Raw genomic sequence first — 9730 nt, 5'->3', positions numbered from 1 at the left:
AAACATTTTTTTTGTTTGTGCCACTCAGTTGTCTTCCTGACGCAAGTAGGGCCACGCGGCTGAGGCATGGAAATGTGTGCGGCAGAAGATCGTTTATCGAAGGACTTCTGGTCCTTTGTTTAAACAAACACATCGATTTTTTAAACCCGAAACGCGTACCTAGTTGTATATAGGTTATCGAATGAAACGCCAAGCGACTGGAGCCTTGCAGGAGGGTCTATTTTCGTCTGTCTGCGTTACGGATATGAATAATCGACGGAAATTTGAGAGTGTTTTATGGATTTTTTTTATAAATATGTAAGCAGGGTGTCCAGCTGATGCTCGAGCCAAAGAAATAACTAACATGATTTCCATATGCAGTCAGGCCATGCTTCCGGGCAGATACTCTATTACATTCATTCAGCGATATCAAAACTGCTTGGAGGTCTACGAACGCCATGCGTACAGTTTTCTTTCACTGTATTAGGTTGGTCAGGTTAGTTCGTCGTCTCCTTTGCGGGCTTTATTGAAACTGGCGAAGCTGTTTTGAATCTCGAGGCTAGAGTTTCAAAAGCCATTGTCTGCTACTAAATATAGCTCCTTTCTTGCCATTTAGTCATCGCCAGCAGTGTTAACAATAATTGCTTCTCTCGGGTCTTCAAGTTGTGTTGAAATCGAGTCTAGCTGGAAATGTCAGGAATTTGCATCTAGAAGTCTGTCGGAAATCGAACCCAGCGAAGGTGACGTTGCACAGAGGCGCATGCCAGATGAAAAAATCTCCTCACATCTATTTCATTGTTTACTGAGTGTGCTTAGGTCTCTTTCCGTATGAGCAAATATATGCGCAACCGAAGGATTGATTAAGGGACTCCGCATTTCGATCGCGAAAAGCGAAGCTTCTGCTTCCTAATCTGATTTTAAAACACCATCTATGAAGTTTTTTGCCAACATCGAAGCAAAAAGACTAAAACGATAGCTGTAAACGTGTTTGTCTGATAAAATAGGCTTAACGTAGCCGTTTACTCTCAAGAAACCGTTCGCGCAATGTAAAAAAAAAAAATAATAGTAACCGTGAACCTCAAACGTGCGTCGGTTACATGCACTTCATAGTAACTTTTTGAGCGGAAAGCGGAGATATATTCTTCTTCACCGATGCGTACCAACAGACATAGCCTCAATATCGTTTGTGCAATTCTAGACGCTAAGACTGTCGCTGAAGACTGCGAACACAAGTAAACGTTGCGCGGTAGTGTGAGTACGGAGAGGCTGGATACAATCAAACCGCACTTGCTTAATTACCAGAGCCTGGCTTCGCATTGCCTCGGAAGAATCCCACTTTGTTTTGTATCATGCATTGCATCTGTTTATGTACTTTCTTGTTTTGTAACCACTCACCTCTTTAATGCTTTTCGCCTTGAGGGTTCAATAAATGAAATCAAATAAAGTAACAGTGACTCGAGCATTTAACGGGAGAGCGTTAAAGGCTCCGTTGCCCACAAAATTTGGCGTCTGCATTGTGAGAAAAAAAATTACGGCCATGGCCCTGGCAGGTGGTGCCCAGAGAGCAATATAGGATGCGGGTGGGTCACGCAAGTCTCGTGACTTTCCGGCGCAATCGCAACCTGCCCTCCGGATAGTGAGCAAACTGCCCGCCGTGGCTGGTGACATTTAAATTAATGATTGGGAAGACCAACCTGAGCCACACGAAGTCCCCTGCTGGGAGTACCTGCCATCGCAGGGTGTTGGCACATCGCTCAACCACTGCATGACGGCGCTACGAGGAGTATGATGACTCCCTGGGATCTATGAATGTAGTGAAGGACCTTCTGCATATATTTGATTTAAGCAATTGCGCTATCGAGCCATATCGTTAAGGTGGAGCTTAGGTATCTCTTCCAAGTTGCTGAAGACTAGCTGGCTTCATATTTTTCTTCACCTGACTTGAACTGGTCCCAAGTATGTATTTATTGTAAGACCGTATAGTCCTCTATGCTCGACCAACGTGAGCTCCTACAAACATCATTCTTTTTTTTTTCTCACTATAGAGTGAAAAAGGGAGCCAAGGGGAAAAACGTTCAAGCACGGCTTGAGATGTCCTTGGCCCCACTTATCAGGCACTGACAGCAGCGAGAAGAGCACAGAAAAAAAACAATGTTCTAGGACGCGGCTGACTGAGTCAGTATAAAGCAAAATATACAACAAATAAAAATAAAACCGTAGTAAGAGCTGAAAACATTCAACTTATCAAAATAACTACATCGCAAAGCACCAGTTTAGCGCATATCACATGATACACAAAATAATAGAGTAAGATTCAACGGATGAACATGGCGATGATGTCAGAAAGCTGTAGTTCAGAAATGTCGATGCCTTCATTTATATAGTCATTCAACATACGTGGTAACAGATCATGCAGCCTTTGTCGACCGTAATTAGTCCGGCAGGTAGATATTTTCCAAAAGGGGGGAGACCTCGTAGTGTACACTGAATCGGCTAGCCATAGTCTGGCAATGTCGGTAAGGGTATTGCTTCCGCGCTTTTGACTAATAAAATGTTCTCGTGATAACCTAAACTTATACAGCTCACTAGCTCTGTGTATATTGAACTGTTTAAAAAGCTCAGAGGTAGATTGCATGTATGGTACGTTAGCAATAATACCTACAAATTTATTTTGTTATTAGTAACTTGTTTCGATTATCTTCTGTGGTTGTGCCCCATATTAGAAACGAATAATTTAAGCAGGATGCGAACAGAGACCTGTATATGATCAACTTCACGCTCTCAGGTAAAAGACAACTGTTTAGATTTGCTCTAGCGTCACCCTGCTGCACATCATTCCGCTGTTAGGTTTTGAAGCCGCAGACTGGTGGAGATTTAGGCTGTGTAGTCTGCACTCTATTTTGTACAGGTGCACCCAGATCTCTTTTCTTTAGAGTATACGCTGCTGAGTGTATTCATCATCGCCTTTCGAGCGACGCAGAAGCTTATAGTAGACGTCAACACGTCTCTCTTTCAATTAAATTGGTACAGAATTGTGACTAATCACAATAATGAACAGATTTGAAATTTACATTAGTTGTGACAAATCAATTTGTACATAATCTCTGGAAATTTACCTCTTCAAGGACGACCTGAATAGAAGATCTAACAATAATATCTGATTTCAATGTTAGCGCCTTCTCTCGTCACGTGTAAAGTCTGGCGTATAATGTTTTCTATTGCCGGACTATTATCAATAGCCAAAATTACGAATGCTGGGTTTAGATAGGAGAATTCTGAAGTCCAGGGACACGTTCTCCAACTTCTGAGCCCATTATTACACTTACTTGTCATTCGAAGTCACTTCCGCATTCAATATAGTCCAAAATCAAGCCATATATAAAGCCAAAATTCACCACGCATTGTTGCCTCGCCTCGATTAGTGTTGAAGGTTGCCGGCATTTTTTAGAAAGATTTTTTTTTTCCATGTGACCTGCAGGAATGTTGAAACAATCTACTGGGAACTCCACTTCACGATTTCTGCACACAGGGCACAAAGTGATATTGGACGTATATGAAATATTTTAATTGACTTTTATTCATTCGTAATGAACTTCATATTTATATTTGATTCATTCGTAATGAATAAAAAAACTTACTTTGTAGTAAATACTGGTTTTTTATGACATCGAAGGATTGAATGTCCTACCTCTAGGAAACTACACAGGAAACAGCTTATCTGAGAACAAATCAGGCGCACGCTTTAGACTGCTGGTTCACTGAGTCAAGAGAAATAAAATATTATAGTTCATGCGCATGCCTACGCTATTGCAGTCAGTCAACCTTTTTTACAACGAGCTGTGACACACATGTGTGCCATAGAGGGTTTCTGATTAGGTTTACCTCTCCTGCCATTAGCGTGCACGAGGGCGATACTTACGCACTTGCATTCACCAGCCACTAGAATTTCAAAAGCCCCTTTTGCCTCTCTCTCTGGTTTGTCTCGCGCCCGACCTAATCAAATTTCTCCTTTCTTGAAAGAAGGGTGCGCCTTTGTGGCCTGCGGAGTGGGAGACACAGTAGCCAGGCTGCATGATTTATTTCAGGTTAATACCACGCTTCCTGTATTGGCTGTGTAAGTTGTTAATAATATATCATTTTCTTTTCTATTAAGCACTGCGCAATGTGCGCGCTTTTACTGTATATTTCTGCATTCTGGGTAGTATCCCAGTGATATCGTTTGAAATCGAATAATCTGTACCCCAATTCCTGCCTTGCTTCCATGACACTGGGATAGTTTAAATTACTGAATTTATAGTGGTGCCCGAAAGAAAAAATCTTCCAGGCATCGCCAGCCTCGTGTCTGTGTCTCTTTTAACTTATTACTCTCACATTACGTATTCCCTTACTCTCTTAGTATTCTCTTACGTAGCGGAGTAAAAAATATAAGCACATTTCTCTAAAAACAACTTTTTCCGCACCATACATTCGCTTACAAGAACAAAAAAAAACTGGTAGAGTTTTGAACTAGCGAAACTGAGTAGATGCATGGAAGCATGTGTTTTAACTTTGTTTGCTAAAGGTTTTGCTTTGCTCGGTCGTCGCCTTATATGGCGACGATATTATACTGCGGTTAATTATGGCCCAGGTTAAGTTCATCTGATCTGTTCTCTCCACTGATGGAAGTTGAAGTGACAACTGACAAGCAAAAGCCCTATGTTTGGATTTAGAGACTAACGCGAGTTGATATCACTCTCGACATTTCTACTCCACCGTCAGGCTGGCCCACATCTTCTTCCCTAAAAAACGGTCCTAATCAGTGCATTCAGGTGCGCCTATCGATCTCAGGCTGTATGTCCAATCCGACATTTCGAATGAAGACCCTATAGACACTAAATTTTGACCGATTGCGTGAAACTCGTCCCCACGTATAATGCAGCAAGGGGAGCAGGACGCTCTTTCATGGAAAAATTACGATATCATGGCTACACAAGGCTTCGAAGCCTGCAATATACAGAGGCCCAGAAAGCCCAACAGGCATGCCAGATGTATAAGCAAGGAATATATAGAGGAATGTCAAGGGACGGTGACCACGTTGTGCACTGATTAATGCTAAGGGAGCAGCCTCGTTAATTAGCCGAACACAGCTAGTGTAGTATTATGGGCGCTCCTGCCGTGGCGGCTAGAGAGATTGTGAGTGCTGGACTGAATAAAGTGTCAGCTCATTTCGTTCTGGCAACTGCAAAGAAAGAGCATGAAGCTGGGCATGCGTAACCCAGTGGCGTTACCTCTGCAGTCTTCAGAACGGGCACTGGTTGAAGTCCTTGCTCGAGCGAATGCATCGTTGCGTTTTTTGGGTACAACTTCTGAGGAGTCTTCAAGGCAAAAAAAAAAATGTCAGATGGCAGTCTGCAGAGATAGCGCACAATTACTTGCGCAGCCAAAATTATTTGTACACGCAGAGTGATTAACGATCTTTCTTCGCCAGCTCAAAAAGTCTTGCAGCATAAATGTTTTGACAGTGCGAATGAAATGGTCGGTGGGTCGGTAGGTCAATCCGCAACTCACACGTCCAGAAGCAGCACACAGATGATGTGTTAGCAAACTTTTGGGGCTTTCACGTGCTACATACTCACCTCCACAGTGTATGAAGCACAGAAATGCAGCAGTTGTCTCACCGGCCAGTTTTTTGTCTGGGACCCTTTCTTTTGGATACAGTAGCTTGCTGAACAGAGCGTTTGCTTTAAGGGTCGGAAAGCTGGAACATCTGAGTACATGTTTATGCGATGAGGGCTTCGTGACGAGATGTTGTAATACGCGCTAGCGCTGCTGGTTTCTCGGAACTTATGGCAGAGGTTGCCACATTTTTTTTTCTCTTACGCATAACTTTAGAGATGTCTTTGTGCATTTCGTCCGACTGTAATCGCCACACCACATTTGCCCTCAAGCGCAGAATATTGCACGAGCTACTGACTGTTCCTAGTAAAGATACTCGTACAGCGCCCTTGAGTTTATCTGTTCCTGCCTCTTTTTGCTGCCGGCGCTTTTTTGAGAATGAATTCAATATCCTTTTGCCATCGACGGCTGCGTCAGCGGGGAGGGGGTTATCTTCTTGCGCTGTAATAATGAATAACGGTGGGCAGCCGAGCTAGAGATAGAGAATTAATCTATATTGTCTCATTTTTTGGCATTAATATGAAAGCACAGCTCACTCCAGGCAAGCAGGGTATAAGTTCTTATATGCCTTTGGGTTTCAAGAAGCTGCCTGATTTACCGGCATTTTCGAAATTCTCATGTGCGCTATCAAATAATGCACACATTATTTTTAGATTGACCAGATCCTGTCGGGCTCTACTTAGTTAAAGCACTGACTTCACTGCAAGAATATAGGGAGACAAGGTGGAGCGGTTGTATGTTTGCAAGTTTCCACTGGTGGAAACATAAAACTCACTCAGTTGTTCGGAGAATACATGCTTCCTCATATCCTTATCTTAATTCTTTCGCCGGCATCACCGCCGAACCATTGGGATGCACCGCTGGAATGCTCCAAACATTTTCTCTGTGCTGAAAACAGTTAACTAGAAGAGGACCTCATAGACTATTAAGTGAATCCTGCTTGGAGGTTGTCCTGTCTTTTGCGTGTTCTGGTCCCCGTTTGCGTGCGCCATTGTATTCCTCGTACGATGTCTGTTCGCCAAATAGCTCAAACTAAAGTAATGTTCCTTTTAAGACATGGTTCCGAGACTGTGTCCTCGCTCATCTACGTAGCCAGGAAGAGAAGGATAAGTTCACTGCTGGTGGTGTTAGCCTTCAAGTAAGTGGCAGCAGTTGCTCCGTCCTAGCGCCACTTGTACCACAGGGCGAAGTATCTAGTAGGCAAAAAAAAAGACACGTCCACACCACATCTCTATTCAAGTGCTCCAGACGAAGCTGACGGGCAGACCTCCAAGTCCCAACCTTGCGGCCCCACGCAGAGCCCTCAAGCAACCATGCTTAGCAAAACCGCTCATCTAAGAGTTGTATAATCGCGGAGGAAAAACACGAGTAAAAGCCATAGACCCTGTCATCTCAATTTCCATTGCCATCGCGGCACAAGTGTTTCACCCACGCTTGTATGTGGTCCCAGCAGTCTGAGGTTGGATTGGGCCACTGCTGCAAATTGTGCGAAACTTTATGGTGAGATTGTAGAACGGGCATACCAGCGACGTTCAACTGCTGTACTAAATCACGACGCCGGATTTCACCCACGACCCATACGTGTGCGATGAAGCAAAGTTGCTTGCATTTGAGGGAGATAGTTACAATAGCCACGATTGCTCCAATACTGACTGCTAGTTTCGTGTGGTGCAGAAATTCTCGCAGCGCTTTAGTTGCAGTCCTGAGAGTGAGGCATGTAGTACTTGGGCAACTCGCTTCGTTCTTTTAGCTCTAAGAAGTGAACACTGGGCGCTGACTTGAGAACATCGCACTTGTCGAGGTGACGAAAATATTTAATTTAAAAGTAGCAAAAAAGATTGCCACCAGCAGCATACGACCTGAAACCGAGAAACGGCCCAACCCCATTTTGACTACCAGGCACTGGCTATAGGCGTCCAATAGCTCTCCTCTTACTATGTCCAGAAGCTACACAACCCCATTTTTAATAAAAAGCACTGGATACAGACGTGCAATATCCCTCAGTATCCCTCCTCCTGCCCTGCGCAAAGAAAATGTGTATTATAGATATGTCGGACAAGTACTAAGGGCGTCTCTCATAGCCTCAGCCGCTTTGGGACGTTAAACCCCAATAAACCAAGTACTAAGGTACATGAACAAATTAAGAAAATTTGGAGAATCCTCAAATGTAGAAAACGCTGACGACAACTAATAGAGCTATGCAACTGAAAATGATAGTGGCAGTATTAAGAGACCGCAAGATAACTAAATAGGCACAGTAACATAAACTGGTTAATTCACCCTTAGAATAATTAAGAAGTTGTAGACACAGTCCGAGCAGATAGTGTGGAGAAGGGACTAATTATGATTTATTTGGAGAACATACTCAGTCGCAAGAGAAGGAAGCGCAGCGAGAGGCGTTAGAGAGTCATGCAAGCAAATGGGATTGAGAAGTTTGCATGCAGTGAAGAAAAATTGGAGGTCAGTGGGAGAGGAGTCTGGTAATGGCGATGAGTGAAAAGCTGTCGGTGGAAAAGAATGCCACCAGCACGTGTGCCTATCACACTGCACTTACTCACGAGATGTCTTTTTGACAGCTAAACTTTTTCTCATAAAGAAACGCTCACTAGTGATAGTTGCGCTTCAGCGCCCTTCTCCCTTTCCCAAAGGGGCGAGAAATCACCATCTTCGCATAACTGGTCAATTTAGCCTACTTTACGTACTTTCGAAATTATGTGCTCGCAGAGGAGACTGCACCACCAGAAATAACCTACATAAGGAAAGTGATAAAGTACCAGTTAGAATAATGTTGTCCGGCAGCAAGACATGATCTTTCCAATACTATTCACCGCATGCTTACAGGAGGTATTTTGAGCATTGGGTTGGGAACGGCCAAGTAAAAAAGTTCAGTAAGACTATCATAGTAATCTCTGATTTGCTGAAAATATTGCTCTTCTATGTAACTGAGAGGATGAACCAAGACAGGCAAAGCAGAACAGTGGGTTTGAAAATTAATACGAAGGAATCTAAACCAATGTTCAAACTGCTTGGCACCGCAGAAGAGTTTTCGATACGCTGACAGGAACTGGAAGTGGTCGAGAAAAACATCAGCTTAGGGCAGGGATTAACCGTAGACCCGGACCACGAAGTGAGTAAACTAGAATATTAAGAATAGAGTGGAATGCATGTGGCACGCACCTCACAGCTGCAATACATGCTTAAGAGTACATCGAAGAAAGATTATACAGCATTTTTTCTCCCCATGGAACTATGAGAGGAAGTTTTTAGGCTATTGAAATGACTTGAATTGAAGCTCAGGACACCAAAATGTGAAATGGAAAATAAAAGTGAGTTAATCATATCCTTTAGTTGAAATCAAGATGAAGAAATGAGCATGGGCAGGGCATGGAATTCGAAGGCAAGATAGCCGATGGTCTCTTAGGGTATCCGAAGGCACTTCAAGAGAAGGCAAAATAACAGGCGGGGGCAGACAGGCAGAAGGGCGAATGAGATGACTAAGGTTTCGCGGACAAAGTAGCCGCAGCTGGTACAGGACAGGGTTATTAACTGGAACAATATGAGAGAGGCCTTTCTCCCGGAGCGAAAAAAGTATCTCTGGTGATGATATTTGGAGAAGCAAATGGGAGCTTGTTCCGTGGTGTTTTATACAGAATGATGGTTTCAAGATATTTCGACAAGACATGAGCAAACGTAGCACTGCGAGGACTGTCCGGCTTGTAATCATGGCACTTATCTTTATAACTATCAGTAAAATTACCAGCAAGTGAAATTACAACTTTCTAAAACTATTAGTAACAAGTGTACCAGCCAATCACTCACACGCTTCATCAAGTTTGCAAACGTTTCAGCCGAGGAACATGGAAGTACATTTCGGCTCTATCGCAGCCCGGTCACGTAAGGCGAATTAGCGCTCGAAGTCTGCGAGAGGGAATTGGATAGGACGGGATCGAGTGTTGAAAGAAATTCGTGAAACGACCATTAATGCTCTCAAAGAAAAGTGTTTATCCTAATTCTCTTGTCAAATACACTGTTGTAATTTGTTTTCCACGAGCACCTGCCTTAATCTCGTCTCTTCGATTTCATATTTTCTACCTGT

The sequence above is a fragment of the Amblyomma mixtum genome, chromosome 1 (assembly GCF_055824585.1).
Source record: "Amblyomma mixtum isolate Tamu chromosome 1, ASM5582458v1, whole genome shotgun sequence".
Taxonomy (NCBI): domain Eukaryota; kingdom Metazoa; phylum Arthropoda; class Arachnida; order Ixodida; family Ixodidae; genus Amblyomma; species Amblyomma mixtum.
Note: the sequence above shows the minus strand (reverse complement) of the source record.